The sequence below is a fragment of the Pezoporus flaviventris genome, unplaced genomic scaffold, assembly GCF_033815535.1.
Source record: "Pezoporus flaviventris isolate CSIRO_AGI_PZ_B2104156 unplaced genomic scaffold, CSIRO_AGI_Pfla_v1 ptg000013l, whole genome shotgun sequence".
Taxonomy (NCBI): Eukaryota; Metazoa; Chordata; class Aves; order Psittaciformes; family Psittacidae; genus Pezoporus; species Pezoporus flaviventris.
Window position 1 is genome coordinate 44,085,067 of NW_026892561.1, and position 18,264 is coordinate 44,103,330.

Here is an 18,264-nt window from a genome sequence, read left to right on the forward strand (position 1 = left end):
GGTGTTCTATCTACTCATTCAGGTTTTGGAGCTTCTTTTGAAACAGGAGAAGAATCTGCTAATTAGCAGTAACAACGATGATGCTTTTTTTTGTCCTGGAATCCTCCTGTAATGAGATTTCCTTTCAACTTGCTGTACTGGAGTGCGTGCATTAAGGTGTTCAGTGTATGCAGCAGCTTTGAACCTTCATTTTGAAAAAAATCTTCATTGAAGTGACAGCCCCCTCCCAGCCACAAAATTTGCCATTTTGAACACTAAGTGAAATATTAATAGGATTTAATGCAAATTAATTGATACAGAGAGATGAAGAGCTTTAAAACCTCACTTACTTCCATGACTGTTTTACTATTTTATTGGAGGAAGGAGGGGTTGCCCTATTCATTTCAAAAGAAAATCTCTGGGATTTCTCTTTTGTGTTTCACATATGTGCTGTTTCCTATAACATCAATTATCTCGTGGGTGTCTTGGCAGAACATTTACTATCATTTCTCTGTAAAGGCAAATATCCCATGAAGGAGCTTGCTGAATTTTAATTTGGTGACCAGTATGCTTCACTGGAAACCCAGTAGTTAAAGCTGGGGTAGAAGGAAAGAGGCGGAAAAGCAGAGTGTGCTGCAGTTTTATATAAAGCCTTCCAGGATTGTCACATGGAGGGGACTGTGTGGCATCTGCTTATGCTGCTTTCTTGATACAGTGATGATGCTGTGAATGAGGAGAGTATGGAGGTTTTGTTTTGTAGTTAAGTTCACTGACATTTGCATATTTAGAGCTTTTGACTACCTAATGGAGCTGGAAATGAAAGGAAGGCTGGAGTTAGTTTGTAAAAAGCCATGAACATGGGGAGATTGATATGATACTTCACTACTAACTTTTCCTAGTTTTTGCAGTTTAGGAGAAAATTGTGTACTATGTCAGTTTTCTTTAGCACTAAACAAAGATTTTGCCTCATAACTGACATAAGAAAACAAACCTCATCCATTTTACATGTTTACGTTGACATGTTTGAGACCTAAAAGCTGAGTGCTTTTATCCAGTCTTTGTAGTCTTCATCAGTTATAACAGTGTATCATGACATTAAAGTTAGGGTTATTAACTGATGGTGGAACTTCTTTAAACTTAAGCTGAAAATACGCCTGTATTTTAATAAATATATTTTTATATATATTAATATATATATCAAGGGTAGACAGAAAGAAGGAATGCCCCTGTTTTCTACAAGTATCCAAAACCACTGTGAAAATTAATATATGTCATTATGGAAGTAGCACTGTGTTAGAATTACGAAAAATCTTGATTAATTCTTACTTTAAGAAACCTTTTCATATTTTTGGTGAAATCTCTGTGTTTGGACCTTTAAATCTCCTTTTCAATCATTTCAAATAGAGTTCAACCATGAAAAGAGGCACAAAAGTGCATGACATATTGACATTGAAAGATATGGATCACCGAGTCTCATGAATTTCCACACCTTATGTCAGCAAGTTGCTCTAGAAAGTTGTTTGGGTTTTTTTCCCAACTGCCAACACTTCAACCTCAGCTTAGACCCTAGCAGTCATACTGGCTTCTTTCCATCATATTAATACTCACCACAAACAAGTACTCTGCAGGTTAAGTTGTGCTCACAGCTATACTTGCACAGCTTCACTTATTACAGATGATGTCTGTAGTGACACCTGTGCAATTCCATTAGCCTGTCAGTGCTAGAGGTCACTGTCACCAGGAGCAGCATCTGAGGCTAATGGGGTTTCTCTGCTGCACTGTAGATGAAAGTTGCACAGCAACATATTTGTAGCTGGTAATTATGCATTAGATGATAAGAACTCATTTCATTTGTCAGCGTCTGGTTGATTTTGTGCTAATTGTAGTTGACGGAAACTATTGTTTATAAATGGCCAGATTCGGAAACACCTATCCAAGCTGGGCAGTATCTTCTTTACCTTAATGAAGTAAGGCACTGCTTAATGTGAGTAAGGTTTTAGAATGTGGCCCGAAGTGGATGAAGGTGATACAAAAATCAGAGGTATGCAATACCTGTGAATACATGTATTCATTTTCAACCACTTTTCCCCAACAGACTACATTTAAAAAGAATGTAAGCACAAACTTAATTTAAGGACATAAAATTAAGGTCCTGTGACAGTAATTTATCTGTGTTGCCATAGCATACCTTTTTTGGGCACTTCCGACACTGGAAAGTAAGAGACCTTTATTAAAATGGTTCATTTTGTGGCAGGCATGAACATAGTTGGAGAACAAACATTGTGTTGCTTGTTTTCAGAACAAAGGAAACAAAAGAATTGCAAGGAACAGCACACCTGCAGATTTACTGTTTCAGGAGCCTAAGCTAGACCAAACAGAATGACAAGAATTACCTTCTGTGTTGGTAGGGGATCCTAACAGATGCTGCTGTCATGATACCCATTAAACAATGAATCTGTTTTAGTCTCTGGTTTCCATATATCCCTTTCTTTCACTCTAGTAACATTCTGCTTCCCCAGCCAGCGCTGCTGGCCATCATACTGCAGGCTGTCCAGTAAAGACCTTTCTTGTTATGGAGGAGAAGTAGGAATTAAAGGAGTCATATTCCCAAAGAGCAATTTCTCTGAAAGTCAGGGTGAGGAGAGGATGCTTACTGCTGAGAAAATCAGGCCTTAACTGTAAAATTTGGAAATCTGTGAGTAATGAAAAGAATGTCTGAAGCTTATTCAGGCACTGCTTCCATTACACTACGGCTGTGTTTTCTGGATGAGCTTGTGGTGGTGATGAGTGATGAGTATGCAATTTAGCATTCACTGGCAGAGCCCTGAAGGCTGTCATTGCTTTGACCTTCTTCAATGCCCTGAATCTGACATATATGCACCAGACAATCATTTAAAAAGCCAGGAGAAAGGTAAATCAAGCATGGTTTTGAGTTGTTGCAAAAAGGATAATAATATGTACTAAAAGCAAAGATTAACTAGAAAAGAATTATGCATTTCCCAAAATAAAGCACATCACTTAAAGGGCAGAAACTGGAGCCATCACAGTGAGATACACAATGAATTGAAATGGTGCTCTGTGAAATCAAATAATTTTTAGGAAGTGAGTGTTAGTGATGGGAAGCTCTGGTAGCTGCAATGAGTAAGCTTAACTACAATAGTCAGTTAAATTGCTTTGTGATTAAATAATTGTATGGAGAGACACTGTTTTAATTAAATTACAGATCTTGAGAAATATAGACACAATGAGATGTTTCAGTATGAATATACTCTATCAAAAAAATTGAGTTATACATTAGGTGTCAGTGATCTGCCTAGAAATTATGTTTCAGAAACACAAATATGTATCCTACATGCAGTAGTAAAATGAGCAGCTCTTTATTAACTCCTTTACTTAAGGATTAAAAGTACCCTCTGTGAAGCCAAGACAGGAAGTGAAAAAAACTGTGAATAGAAAGATTAATTTTTATACTGACAGTTTTTGACTGAATAATCCTAGCCTGGGCTCTACAATAGCTTTGTCTTCACAGCTTCCTAATGTGGTAGTATTTGATATGCTTTGCAGAAAACTGATCTTCTGGCAGAATTTTTCAGGAAAACTTGTATCAGGGAAAAAGATACTAGTGTTCTCATCATCTATGCTGCAATAATTTCAGTAATAATTTAAAAAAGTAAGTGAAATATATGCTAGAAAACAGAGTATGTAAAACATAAAACAGAAGACTATCTCACCTAATTGACACATTGTCCCAAACTGAGTAAATAATCCTTTGAGCTCTTGACTTAGGGAATTCTTTGCCTTTGCTGTCAGCCTTTGGATAAATCACATCTCTTCACTGCACCTCTCTTTTTGCCCTGAAAAATAATTACATTGATTTATCAATGAGAAATGCTATAAAATGGTAATCAAGCTGTAGTTCTTAGCCAATAGTGTTTTCATTCATTCATTGTAGTGGGATTTTTTGCCTGAAGGAACAAAATATTAGCATAAGAGTTAAACCAGAGTCAAAAAGAAACCAGTTCAACAAATACAGGCAGAATATTGCTGCAGGATAAGCTTCTGGTAATTCTTATGTTATGTGATGTATCATATTTTCCAGCTGAGAGGGTCTTATCCAGAACCATGGAAGTATAGATAATTCTTTTCTTTGTTTCCACTGAGTACTGGATCCAAAGTCACCTTAAATAAGATGAATAGAAGGTTTCTGTTAGTGATGACTACTGCGGACTGATAATGGGAAAACTAGACATTTTTGTTGTCCTTGTGTGAAAAGGAAAGTACAGAGGTCTATATTTTATTTATGGACACTGTTTCTTTGCATATACTATTGCTTGTAACATGGATAATATCTTTACATTACGCTTTCATTTCATAAACGTTATATGAACACACTGGCAGTGGCAGGGAATTCCTTTAGGAATTCTGCCCTACTCTTCATTTCTGACAGAGTTTTTTCCTAGGATGGGGTCACTCCACTGATCTGGTTTGCAGCACAGATGCAGTTATTGGGGAGAGTAAAATGCAAAGCAGAAGCAGAAACAGAAGAGTTCAAAACTCTTAAAGGGCTGAGAAATTAACATCATTGTGTACTTCTGGAGGAACCACACCTATTTGAAGCTTCAGTGGATAATTCTGTTTGTGTAAACTAGATGGAATATGGTGAAAAGCTGTTAATCTGACTTACTACCTTTCGAAGCAACCAATTAAATAGCATAAAGTCACGAGAAAGTGAAATCCAACAGTATTAATAGAACATTCTAAAAGAAAAGGAAACAATTTCATGGAATGAATTAATCAAACTGTATTACAAAACTAAGTTGGCAGTCAAGGCAATTTCATCATATTCTTTATTGACTTGTGTGCTGGTTTTAAACTGAGTTAAGAAGAAAACTGAACCCCTTCAGCTCTCTCTATTATCATGGAAGGACAACAGAAAATTTTCCTGCTGTCCCCAGATGCAGCATTTCAGGAAATACAGCTGAAGCCATGTAGCTCCTCGGAGAAACACCTGGGATATAAATCAAGCAGTTTTCCTTGAGCCTGTGTGGCCTTGGCCACATAAGTAAAAACAATTTTAATTCTTTTGTATATGTTATTCTCATTTCCCTTATTTCTGGTTATACATGTTTAAATATATACATAATCATATTTAATTTATGTGCAAAACTACTGTTCCTCCAGGTTTCATTATTCGCCCTCTACTCACTGCTGCGACCTAGCGGCAGTAGTTCAGATTTGTCAGATTTGTCTTTTTTTCTTAATTATTATTTTATTAATAATGTAGAAAATAATGGCATTTGTGAATGGCTGGAAGAAACGCTATTGTATAATCCTGCTTCTTTAAACAGGTCTCTTTCTCTCTGCCATTCTATCTGAATTAATTTAGAACAGCTTTTTCACAAGATTTTGTGAAATGGATAATTGTCATAGCAAGCTTTAATCTTCGGAAAATATCCTTTAAGGGTTTTTTTTGGTGTTTTTGTGGGTTTTTTTTGCACTTATTTGCTAATTTGCTCATTTTTTCACTTAGTATCAGTGGACTGTGCCCAGTTGTCAGTCAGGTACAAGAAGGGTTTTCTCTATCTCTATAGATTGGCTTTGGCAAGTGATACTGCCCCGACATTTCCCCTGTATTCTGAAGCCATGGCTAATCAAAGGGTGAGATGTAAATGTGATCACAGTGAACTTTTAATAAAGTTCTATGATTTATGGAAAAAATATGGTGACATTGCTTTCCAGCCTCCAACAAAAAAAGAAAAGGAATAAGTATAGTGTTCTGCTTGTGTGAGCATATGGCAAGAAACAGAGCTCATTACTTATGCCGATACAGATCACATACATAATGCGTGATGTAACTCTGTAAGCACACCACACATCTTGATCCATGATTTTTTTTCTTGTTAAAAAAATCCAGGATTCTGGCTGACGTAACATCTTTATAACATCTTTAAGAGCATATATAAACTCCTTTTTAGTTTTTTTTTTATTTTTGTATTGCTTTGATAATACATCTAAGGAAAAATAAATTCATAGTTTTTAATCCAAGAAGTCAAATCTTCTGGAACTAAAATCTTCTGGTTTTACTCCTAGGTTTTTCAGTACTTTGAAGATGCTGGATTCTCCTTCACAATACTGTCAGGGTTAAGAAAAAGTTTGGAAAACATTATGACTCTTATGGGTATGTACCATTAGGTAGTTCTCCAGTGTACTGCTGCAAGAATTTCTGAAGTGGAATTAGAAGACAATCTTTAAGCAGGGTTTAAACTGGAAGAGGCAAACTATTTAAAAAGAACTGAACAAGTTTTGAACTGAGTGATCAAAAGAGAAAAATGCACTAATGCTGGGTCTGACACTGTCAGATTGCTCATGCAGCATTCACATTCATTCCTCACTTTTTTCAATTGCTTTCAAAAACCCAAGGAAAGAAAAAGAATCTCTCTGAATAATTTAAAGTGGTTCTTTCTTTTCAGTCATCAGTCCTTTTGTTCTTGTATGTATCTATAACCTCACACCAGTCATTTTAATGTATCTGTGGTTGTGATATAACCATCTCAATGTCTAAAGCAGCAGGAGATCAAAATGGAAAAGAAATATTTATAACATTTTAAGGAAAAAGAAAAGGCAGAAATTCTCTAATCTGACTAAAGATTTACAAAGAATTGAGTGATAAAAAGACTTCCTTTGCAAGAAATCCATTTGTTTGCCAGTCATTACCAACTAAAGAGGGCACCGAATGAAGAACAAGTGAATAGATTTTTATTTAAGACTACCATATTTCTAAGGTTGACTTCCCCCCCAACCCCTGTCCCCCTCTCATTTATATCAGACTTCTAAAATGCCCTGTTTCTGGAGACTCACCCAATATGATTAGCGTCATCATTTGTATTACAATGGTACCTCAGAAGCCAGAAGTGAAATCAGCAGCCTTTTGTACTAAACATTGCATGAACAGTCCTTGCCTTGAAGAGCTTACCAACTAAAGAAGAAAATCTTAAAGACAGGAGAAAGGAAGTGTTAGTCTTCTGTAATAGGAACAGTGACAGAAAGACTAATTTAAAATGCCCAGGAAAAAGAAAAAAGTTAAATGCATGGAAATGCAAGGAGAAATTGAACCACCTTCTGAGATCCAGCTCTTTGCTTTGACCAGAAGATTCTTGTTACTCTAAGGTACTTTATCACTGTTTAAAACTTGCATTAATTTCAAAAAGAAACATTATTTATTTTAGAACCAGACTGGCCTCCATCCCATAGTAATCACTTTTGTAAATTCGCAACGAAAAATGTGTTGTGAAGAAAGTGAGAGATTGTAGGGAGTATTAGTAGAAGAAGTAGGATTTTGAAACAGGTAGTCTAATACCCCAAGAAGTGCATATTTCCTGGATTCTAATTCGAAGCACAAAAATGGGCAGTGCTGGTAAATATTTTGCAGAAAATACTCAGTCCATGCAGCTTGTTTTCTTAATTCCATGTAAATTATCTATAGCAGCACTTCCCAGGTTCACAAACAGCAACTGAGGCACAAAGCATCCTGCCTCTCATCTCAGTCTATACTTCAGAAGCCAGGTACTGTGAGGAGATTCACAGAAGTCTTCATGCATTAACTTTGGGTTATAACCGTTGAATTATACAGAAATTGAATTATACCAGAAAATATCAGATGTGACAAAAATGTTAAAATTATTGTGAATTTAGTCTTGTTAAGTTGAGGTTTCAGTAAGGTATGAAGAATGAGGATCAAGGGAAGTAGTATCAAAAACCCAAAAGAAATGTTTTATTAAAACAGAAGGCTATGTCTAGTAGGCTGCTTAGGCAAGGGAGGTCTGGAAGTTGCATGACCTGTATCTGCATTGCTTGGAAAGGAACTTGAATTTTATTTTTTTGGTATCATGAATGTATTTTTAACACTGCTAACACATCTTTGCTTTTATGTACAGCAGCTTCAGACATGAACAGGGCCAGAAGACATAATCTGCTTTTCGCGGGTAATTATTCATGCTGAACATTTGGACAAATTGAGTCTTCGTGTCTGGGGAAATAGAATCAAAGAAGGGAATGAAGGGCCACTTCTACATATATATATATGTATATATATATATACACACATATGGAGGAACTTCTTTTAGGAAGGAGGAACACTCTTTTAAGGAGATGAAAGAGGATCTGTTTTACTTTTTTTGGAAGCTTACTAATGAACTAAAGAACAGATGTATCTGGGAGAACTGTCATCAACCCCCTGAGTAGCAATGATTTGAAACAGTTTATCATATGTACTTGATCCTGATTAAAATAAGACAAATTAACAAGTTTTACCTCTCTTGATGGAGAACAGATAACTGTCATTCAGTGGTTCTTCCATCATGGACTAATTCTTTCCTTTTTTTCACTCTCATAGATAATTTCAAAATCTATTAATATTCAGCAGCTGAATAAATGCAACCCCCTGCTCTGACACTTTAGTGCTCCTGCTCAGCTGCAGGAAGCCCTCTGCTCTGAGGGCACTAATGGGCCTTGATTGCCCTGAGTGGCCCCACCTGGCTCCCCACACCTGCTGCCCAAGGGCACAGCTCCATTTAAGCTCAGGTGTGAAGGTGTCCTTTTCTTCACACTGTGCTGTAGGCCTGTCTGTTCTTGGTCCTGTTCTCTGTTGTTTACTAGTTGGGCCAGCTTTGGACTGATTTGCTACTTACTGTGCTTTTGCCTGAAGACTAGGGCAATCTTTGGAACCCGCTGCTGTTGGGACTTGTACTGGCTCCATCTGTGGTCCCCTGGCTGCACCCACTGGTGAGTCCCCCTTGCATTGGGGCACTCTGAGTGCATCTGTCCTGATGGACATGGCCTTGTGGCCCAGGGGGGTTCACTTGAGTAATACTAAACTTTTATTTATTTTTGAAGAAAGCCTGTCTCTTCTGCTTCAGATAATAAATAAAAACTATCAGGGCTATACATTTCTATAGTGCCTGCATAAGCAAAAAGGGAGAGTCTTGCATGATATGCTGACCAGGAAACAGTACAAAATACATTTCTAGTTGATAGCTAGTTCTACATAGGATAGTTTTTTTAAGAGTGGATTGTTTTGCTAAGAATGGGATAAGGAGTAGTTGTAGTGAGAGAGGAAAGGGATGAGACAACAATGGAGTTATGCCCTGAGGGGAGCATGGAGCTAACCTAAGGCTTCGGTTGCAGTGTTCACAAAGTCGGGCTCTGCTCATCCGTCAGACACAAATATCACTGTTTGGCTGTTCAGTATTTAATTACTGGATGCTATGAAATGGGAAACTGTCTTTTTAAACATTAATAGTATTAACTAGTTGTAGGAGGGAGGCACCAATGTTCCCCTCTCAGTCACCCACAAGATGGCTGACATCCATGTGGAGCCTGAAAGAGACTAAGAATAGACTGATTTAAATAATCTGTTCATGAGGACTATAAAATTTCATGTTTGCTAGAAATAAAAGATTATTTTCCATACATCCTAGCTAGTTGTAGTAGATCCTAAGCAGAAAAAAATGTGACTTGCTAATGTTTAGTAAGAAAACTTCTAGTTCTTGGTCTGTGCCAAGCTAGCCTAGGTTTCAGATCATTAAAGAAACTATTTTCTATGAGGAAATACAGATAACCAGGTAGATAAGTTAAAAAGAGTCTTTTAACTGTGATAATATGAACTGAATAAGTGAAAGTGATGAAAATAATGTTGCTGTTATATTATTCCCTAAGTAGTCTTATCTACGGTATCCTATTTTTAGATGCTGTCACAGATGTTTCTTAGTGGATAAGAGAAATAAATTTCTGGAGTTTAGAAGGTAAGAGAGTTACTTAAGTATTTTACAGACTCTTTTTTTCCTCAAGTGTTACATATAGTAGGTCTGATGTCTGCCAAGCTCTGCAAAAGGCTGATTATTTCCCAATTTTGAATGACTGCCTTAGGAAAGGTGGTTTTCCTGTTCTTAAGGAAAACTATGGGAAGACCTACTGTGCAACGCAGAGTAAGAAGAAAAATATCTCAGGACTTTCCAAAGTATTTCTTTATAAGAAATATATGCTATATAGCTTTATATGCTACTGCAAACAGAAAAATTCAGGACTTGATAGCTCATCTTATAGTTAGCTTTTACCATTCATTGGCATTTTTAGGTTTCTCACCATCATCTAAGCATGGTGTCATTTTATGGTAAGCATAAAATTCCAGTTTTGGTGTCTTGGCATCCTAGGCCAGTATTTCTAATATAACTCTTAATTTTCCTCCAAGATCAATAAAATGGCTTATTAATGCTTATAATTCTGCTCATGTAGAGGAGAGTTTCTTTTTAAATGGCAAACTCTCAGGGAATGCTGTGGATTTCTCTCAACGTCTCAAGAGAAAAGAAAAAGGAAAAGAAAGTTATCTCATGCTTTCAGTGAAAAGTATTGTAGGACTTTATAAGTGGAGAAGAGGTTGCTCCAACAAAGATTAATTTTCAGTATCTGCCTCTTATGGTTCTGTGCTAAAAAATATTTGGAATAATTGATAAAGATATGGTTGATAAGCTTAACCTAAACCAAACATTCTGAAGTAACAATGAAATTTAATAGCTGAGGGGGGAAAAGTTATTGCTTTGTTGAAGTATGATAACTTTGAATTAGCTTTTCGCTGTGAACTTGATTCTGTTAAATGAAAATCCCAACACTTTCAGAGAAGTGCAAGGTATTGCATCTTTGCCACAGTATAAAAGCATCCCTGGGGATGCATACTGTAGAATAGCTTAAATATGGTGAATCCACAATCTAGATGACTTGGAATCATAGAATAGTTACGGTTGGAAAGGACCTTAAGATCCAATCCCCCTGCAATGGGCAGGAACGCCTCTCGCTAGGCCATGTCTCCCAAGGCTCTGTCCAACCTGGCCTTAAATGCTGTCAGGGATGGAGCATTCACCACTTCCTTGAGCAAGGCCTCACCACCCTCACAGTAAAGAACTTCCTTCTTAAAGTGTTCATTTAATAATATCCCAGAATGTTTGTCTCTGGCTGCAAAGGGGAGATGATCACATTTTCCTTGCTTTGTGCTTTTGAGGTGAAAAATGTTTAATGCCTTCTAAGGAAGGGGGAGCAGAGAGAAAGTAGCTGTTATGAAAATGCAACTTTGTAGTATTAAAATAAATACATTTATGTTGATACTGCTACAGTTAATCTCTTACTCTGTCTGTGTATAATCGCTCCATATTTGGGATAATATTTACCAACTTTTCAGAATGATCGCACTTAAGCAGTAACAAATCTGTTGCAAAGATTTATTGGTGTCTGCCTTTTGCCACACCCTCAGGAGCCAACAGCATTCTGTGTGAACTACAGTGTGGTAAACATCAGTTTAGATATTTTGGAAAATATTTCCACATGTACTTTTTTTGAAACCTATTCAAGAAATCATGTAAGGAATTTATTCATTACTTGTACTTTATGACAAAATCTGAAACTCTGTAGAGTTTAAAAATGGGATCTTCCCCATCCCTGTCCCCAAAATTCCCATTTAATTTTCTTTATATGTGCATGTATACTTTCATATTTAAAGTATAGTAGCTCTGTTGTGAATGTTTGTGCCACTAGAAATTTCCATAGATTAAATATCTGGATCTTTGATTAGATTTCTTGGCGTCCCAGAGGGGATAAACGTGTAGCAGTTTTCACTGCCTCTATTCAAAACACATAGAGGACAGTCCTTTTACTTGCTGAATCAATCATGGGCAGCATGGCTCTGAGGAGGTGAGCAGCAGTGAAGTTGCTTTGGTTTAGAAAGCAAACTAATGGGCAAAGGAAACAGACATGAGCCTAGCATGCTGGGTTATCTCTAAGCCCTGCAGGTTCCCCATTTTGTCTTACTACTCTTCTTTCTACCCTCTTGAGTTCTGGCTTTCATTTAAAGATTAACTAAATAATTTTGGTTGTCAATTACTCAGTTTTATTCATAAGACAATAAAGCACAATGAAGCTAATCTTCACCCTTCTTTGAAAGGACTAAGACAAATAAATATTAAGATTTCATATATTTAATATTGTTTTGTTAGGTGGTTTTGTTTTTTTTCTTTCCAAGACATATGAAGTGGGCAAATATTTCATGTAGGACATATGTAAGAAAAGTGGATTAATATGTAACCTACCTTGTGTTTCTTGTTATCAATTACTGGTGCATTTGGTAGTTTAATTACAGCAATCATTTTATTTCTGAGTAATTGTATAAAAAGGTTTGTTGTTTTGTTTTTTTTTTTTGCCTTGTAGTCTTCTCTGACCCCAGCTTAGATAGAAATCAAATTTTAAGATCTAGTTCCTCCTGGGTGGCATTTGTAATGCAGTCTGATCTCACTTCTGTGCGCATGTCTATGCATATTTTATGGAGTCTTGTCTTAAAGCTAGAACCATTGCTACTGAGAAGTGGGTATCACGTTCTTTTTAGCTATGGATAATTAAATATATTTTAAAAATTCCTTTTTTTCCCTGTGCTAGTAACTGAGGTTTGTAAATTATTTGTATGACAGTTATAATATAAGGAGTTATAATATAAAGCCCCAGTATTATTAACCCACACACTAAGAAATTAAGCAAAAAGTAGCAACTTCTTCCAGGATCTTCATCTAGGCATCTTATTAGTGCTACAAACCAGAATTGTTGTTTACTCACTGATAGACATATCTCTTTAGCAGACCTATTGGAAAAAATTTAACTCTTCTGTAGCCTCCAGGACTTGGATTGATTTTGAAGACTTTTTAAGCATTTTTTTATTGCTTTGTAAGGATTTGTTTTACTGGGAAGGAATATGAGATGTGAACATCATAAATCCCACTTTTAGGTTGAATTATGTCTGAGATTCTTACAGTAGAATAAGTAAATGAAAAAGGAACATGTTTTTTCTTCCCTATTTCTTTATAACCCATCAACTCATATTAGGCAGGTCCCTTTAGTATAAATACGCATTTAAGAAATCTGTCTGTGACAGGTTGGCAGCCAATGGGAGTGCAAGATTAATAGCTGAATTATGATGCTTGACGTGAGAGCACATTTTTGTCTTATTTGGGGATCTTCTTGGCAGGATCATGGTGGACAGGACTGGAGGGCTTAAGGGGATCCAGGAGTGCTGGGTATTCAGGGACAACCTGCTTAGGACATATAAATGGTTTATTGCAGTGTGCAGAAGGTTAATCAAGTGTGGCATAAAGGCAGTGTGGGTGAAAGGAGTACTCCTGACTCAGCTAGATGAAGGAAAGGAGGCCTACAGGAGGAGGAAGCAGTTACAGGCCAGTTGGGAGGAATATAGCGACATTTTTGAAGTGTACAGAAATGGAGTTGCAAAAGTCAAAGCATATCTTGAGCTGAAACTATCAAGGGATGTGGAGATCCACAAAAAAGGCTTCTTTTAGACATGTTGACAGCCAACAAAAATCTGGGACCTCAGCTTAATGGTACAGGAGACCTAGAGACAAAACACATACATGGAGTGGCAGATTGAATAAAAACAAATGCCATCTTCAGTAAAAATAATAAAAAAAAACCTTTCAGTTTTGTGTGTTCAAAGTGTAATTTAAGTCACTGTCAAACTGAAAAAGGAGTATTTGATTTCAGATTGTCTCAGCCCACCAGGAGTGTTTAAGCCAACTCAAAACATTCAGTCAAGTCTATTCAAGATTACACTTGTTCTCTTGGTTGGCTTGCTGCACTTGTTGCCCACTTACTTGAACACTGCCTCCTATGTGATATTGAAAATGGTTTTGCAAAATTACTTCCAGCTGTGTGCTTCAGCCTCAGGAATGCTGTCCCGTGACTCATGGTAAAATTCTAAGAAACTGTTGTTTCCTTTTTAACTCAAGCCATGCTTAAGCCTGTGTGCTTTGTAATTTTAAATATACCTACACAGATTCAAGTGCCCATTGCCACTAAGGGTATTTCAATAATGTCTTCAGTGGCTCATAAAAAATTGCATTTTTTTTTTTTTTTTACTTTTTCCAGAAACCACAAAGTTCTGGAGAAGTGTTAATTCTTCAAGAAGTTGTTACACTGATAAATTTATGATGATACCACCCAGTAGTATCATGATTTCAATAGCTTTCTTATCAGCATCTTGCCAGCAAGTATGAATTTTGAGTTGCAATGTCCTCTTGATTAACAAATACCTAATGTACAAAGAAGGTTCCTTTTAGCTTTATCTGTAGGGAATCACACAGAAGAATAAGGGATTTTGCCTTCTATTTTTGGTGAAGTCAGGTTTTATCGTGTTTCTTTGTGTCATGCAAAGAACTGTTGTGTCATGTTTTAAGACAGCATTGTGGAAATTAATGCAGTTGGATGATCTGAGTAGAAACTATAGTTTTCAGTAACTACTTTCAACACTGAATAAAGAAGTAGATTAATCCTCTATGCTCTCATTAGCTAGAATACAGTTGTCCTAGGTTTAGCTGTCGTGGTTTAAACCCAGTCAGGTAACTCGTTCACTCACCACCCCCCCCTTCTTTCCCTCCCCCTACTCCTGGAGGGATGGAGAGGAGAATCGAAAAGAATGCAACTCCCACGGGTTGAGATAAGAACAGTTTAGTAACTAAGGTATAACACAAATCACTACTGCTACCACCAATGATAATAATGATAAAGGAAATAACAAGGGAAGAGAATACAACACCTCAGCACCAGCTGACCGATAACTCGCCCCCCAAGCCCGACCAAGCTCCGACCGATACCTCCTCCAACCCTGCAGTCTCCCAGCCCTTCCGGCTAACTCCCTGTTACATCTTGGGCATGACGTGCTGTGGTATGGAATACCTCTTTGGTCAGTTTGGGTCAGGTGTCCTGTCTCTGCTTCCTCCTGGCTTCCCCTCCTCCCTGGCAGAACATGATGCTCACAAAGTCCTTGGCCAAACCAAAACATCGCTATCAGTTCTGTTCCCAGGCCAAAAGTCAAAACACTGCACTGCACCAGCTACCAAGAAGGAGAAACATGACTGCTACTGCTAAACCCAGGACAACAGTAAAAGTTGTGTGGATTAAATTAAACTTGGTTGATTTGTTCTGTTTAATTTGTGCCCTAGAAAAGGGCAGCTTCTTCTGTTTTGATGAGCCAGACTCAGGGGACTGCGAAGAACAGTGGAGTTTCACCTCAGCAGCGCACCCTTGTTCTAGCAGAGTTGGTGCTCTGTTAATGGACTTTAGTCACAGGGTTTTTTCCAGTTGATCTCTACCTGAAATAACTGATGCTCAAGGACTGCTTCAGGAATGCTATGCAGCATATAATTTTCAGTGTTCAAACACTTCCTAGGTACAGCACAAGGTTGAAGGTTTGGTATCCTGGTAACTGTCCCAGCCACATTGCTATTGCAATACTGGACTATAGCTTGGTGTGAGCGGCCGGATTCTATGTATCCAGTTTAACACCTTTGTGCAACACTGTAGAGTTAGATAAAGCAAACTGGAGTTGAGCCAGTGGCAAGCTTTATTGGGTAGAGCATTTTTTCTGCTATTGTTCTTTCTTCCTACTGTAATTTAGAGTAGGCTTCAGAGTTTTTAATTCTGCAAAGTATCTTTTGGGGGTTTGCCTATCTAGGCTGGTGGGGGTTGAATTGCGGCATAGGCTCCCTTTCCTACTTGCTTAACAGGTGTGGTATAGATAAGACTCATTATGACTGAAATCTGATTTTGAAATAATCTTTATCTAGTTAGTGAAATTTAAAGTTTGTCCCAAATGTGTGTTTACAGGATATAAGATTAGGGAATAAAGTGACAATTTTGCATAGTGACTTCTTTAAAATAGTCTTTGAAGTAGTTAGAATGGGAGATATGCTAAATAAGACTCATGGGTTTGCATATGGTAGGGGTAAGATCTGTTTTTATCGCGTTTTACCTAAGATTCTAAAGATAGATTGTAGTTTAAATGTGTTAGCACAAAACCTGTAAGTTGCACAATTGTAAAAATCATAGAATCATAGAATAGTTAGGGTAGGAAAGAGCGTTAAGATCATCTAGTTCCAACCCCCCTGCCATAGGCAAGGACACCTCATACTAAAGCATGTGACCTAACCTGGACTTGAACACTGACAGGGATGGAGCATTCACAACTTCCTTGGCAACCCATTCCCGCGCCTCACCACCCTTACAGGAAAGAATTTTCTCCTTATATCCAATCTAAACTTCCCCAGTTTAAGTTTTAACCCATTACCCCTTGTCCTGTCACTACAGTCCCTAATGAAGAGTCCCTCTCCAGCATCCCGATAGGCCCCCTTCAGATACTGGAAGGCTGCTATGAGGTCTCCACGCAGCCTTCTCTTCTCCAGGCTGAACAGCCCCAACTTCCTCAGCCTGTCTTCATACGGGAGGTGCTCCAGTCCCCTTATCATCCTCGTGGCCCTTCTCGGGACTTGTTCCAACAGTTCCATATCCTTTTTATGTTGAGGACACCAGAACTGCACACAATACTCCAGGTGAGGTCTCACAAGAGCAGAGTAGAGGGGCAGGATCACCTCCTTCAACCTGCTGGTCACGCTCCTTTTGATGCAGCCCAGGATACGGTTGGCTTTCTGGGCTGCAAGCACACACTGCCAGTTCATGTTCATTTTCTCATCAACCAGCACCCCCAAGGTCTTCTCCACAGGGCCGCTCTGAATCTCTTCTCTGCCCAAACTGTAGCTGTAAAAAGTTGGAACCGTATGATAAAAACCCAAAAGTTTCAATTTTCCAAAGAAGCCACCTTCAAATAGGAGTGCTATGGAGTAGTAGATGGGAGCTTAGTATATGGCAGACAGCAAGGAAAAGAAGTCCTCTTGAAAGCCATCCACTTAGCTCTCCTTGCAGCTGTTGCTGTAATTTTCTATAGTCAAGTGACCTTTTTAAAGCATTTTTTGGTTTCATGATTTATAACAAATTAAAAATTTTGTGAAGTACTGCAGGAATAAGAGGTATTTTCTGAGCCCTGGCTCAGTGACTCCATGTCCCAGTAAGATAGTGTCATGCTGGGATGTTTAAAAGTAGCTTAGAGAGGTGTATTGAGGCAAAGGCTATACATAGCTTGCTGGAAGACTTCCTGCCTCTTCCAGTACAGCTCACTACCCCTTTGTGGGCCCACACACATTCAAATATGAGCTTCTTGTTCAGCCTGGAGAAGAGAAGTCTGTGTGGTGACCTCATAGCAGCCTTTCAGTATCTGAAGAGGGCCTATAAGGATGGTGGGAAGGGAGTCTTCATTAGGGACTGTAGTGATAGGACAAGAGGTAGTTGGTTAAAACTTAAACAGGGGAAGTTTAGATTGGATGTAAGGAGGAAGTTCTTTACCGTAAGGGTGATGAGGCACTGGAATAGGTTGCCCAGGGAAGCTGTGAATGCTCCATCCCTGGCGGTGTTCAAGGTCAGGTTGGACAGAGCCTGGTTTAGTGTGAGGTGTCCCTGCCCATGGAAGGGGTGTTGGGACTAGATAATCTTAAGGTCCTTTCCAACCCTAACTATTCTATGATTCCTGCACTTTTTCAGGTCTTCTCTCATGAGTTTGCAGCTGTCTGCGCAAGAACTAGCAGTCTGACTGTAGTTTGAGTACATTTAATCTCCTACTCCAGTGCTACGGACTTCTAATGGGATGGCATTGAGAGGGGAGAGTAGGGAGGTCTAGGTCAACCTTTCTTAGAACAAGAGATGAGTAATATATTCAGCCTTTCTAAGCATGACTGTAGTTTTGCAACTCTCATTTTGTTTGGTACAAATCAGACATGTGGTATGGTACAGTCAACAGATGATTTCAAATTATTTTCAGATTGCCAGAACTGAAGAAAATAGGAGTATTTAATAACACGTTTTTGAGCTGTGGGCAGAAATACTGCAGTGGATATTGGGAGAGCCCAAATACAAAATTTTATCCCTCTTACCCATGTTAGCAAATACTAGAAGTACTTGTCTTTATTGGATGCTGTTCTGTAGCTCAGAACTTTCCTTTGAAGCCTGAAATGAAAAGATTTTTTTGAGTTTATTATTAAATATTTAGGGTTTTAAAAGAATACTTTTTATATTTTGGATGGATATCTGATAACTGCCAAGACAGCAGGTACAAAATGCAGAGATGTCTGCTCTGTCTGGAAGGCTTCAAAGGGTTTGCAGTTGTGTGAACTCTTTAGTTTTCCTAACCCACTGGAACATACTGCTCTGAAAAATGTCATTATGAAAACTGCTGGATCTGTGAGGTTAAGAATATTTTAATGTGTGTTATCTTTTTATGACATACACTTGCAGAATGATGTTAGTGAAGAAATGCTATGTAGCTGATGAGAAAGCATGCTGGAAAGCTGTTACATC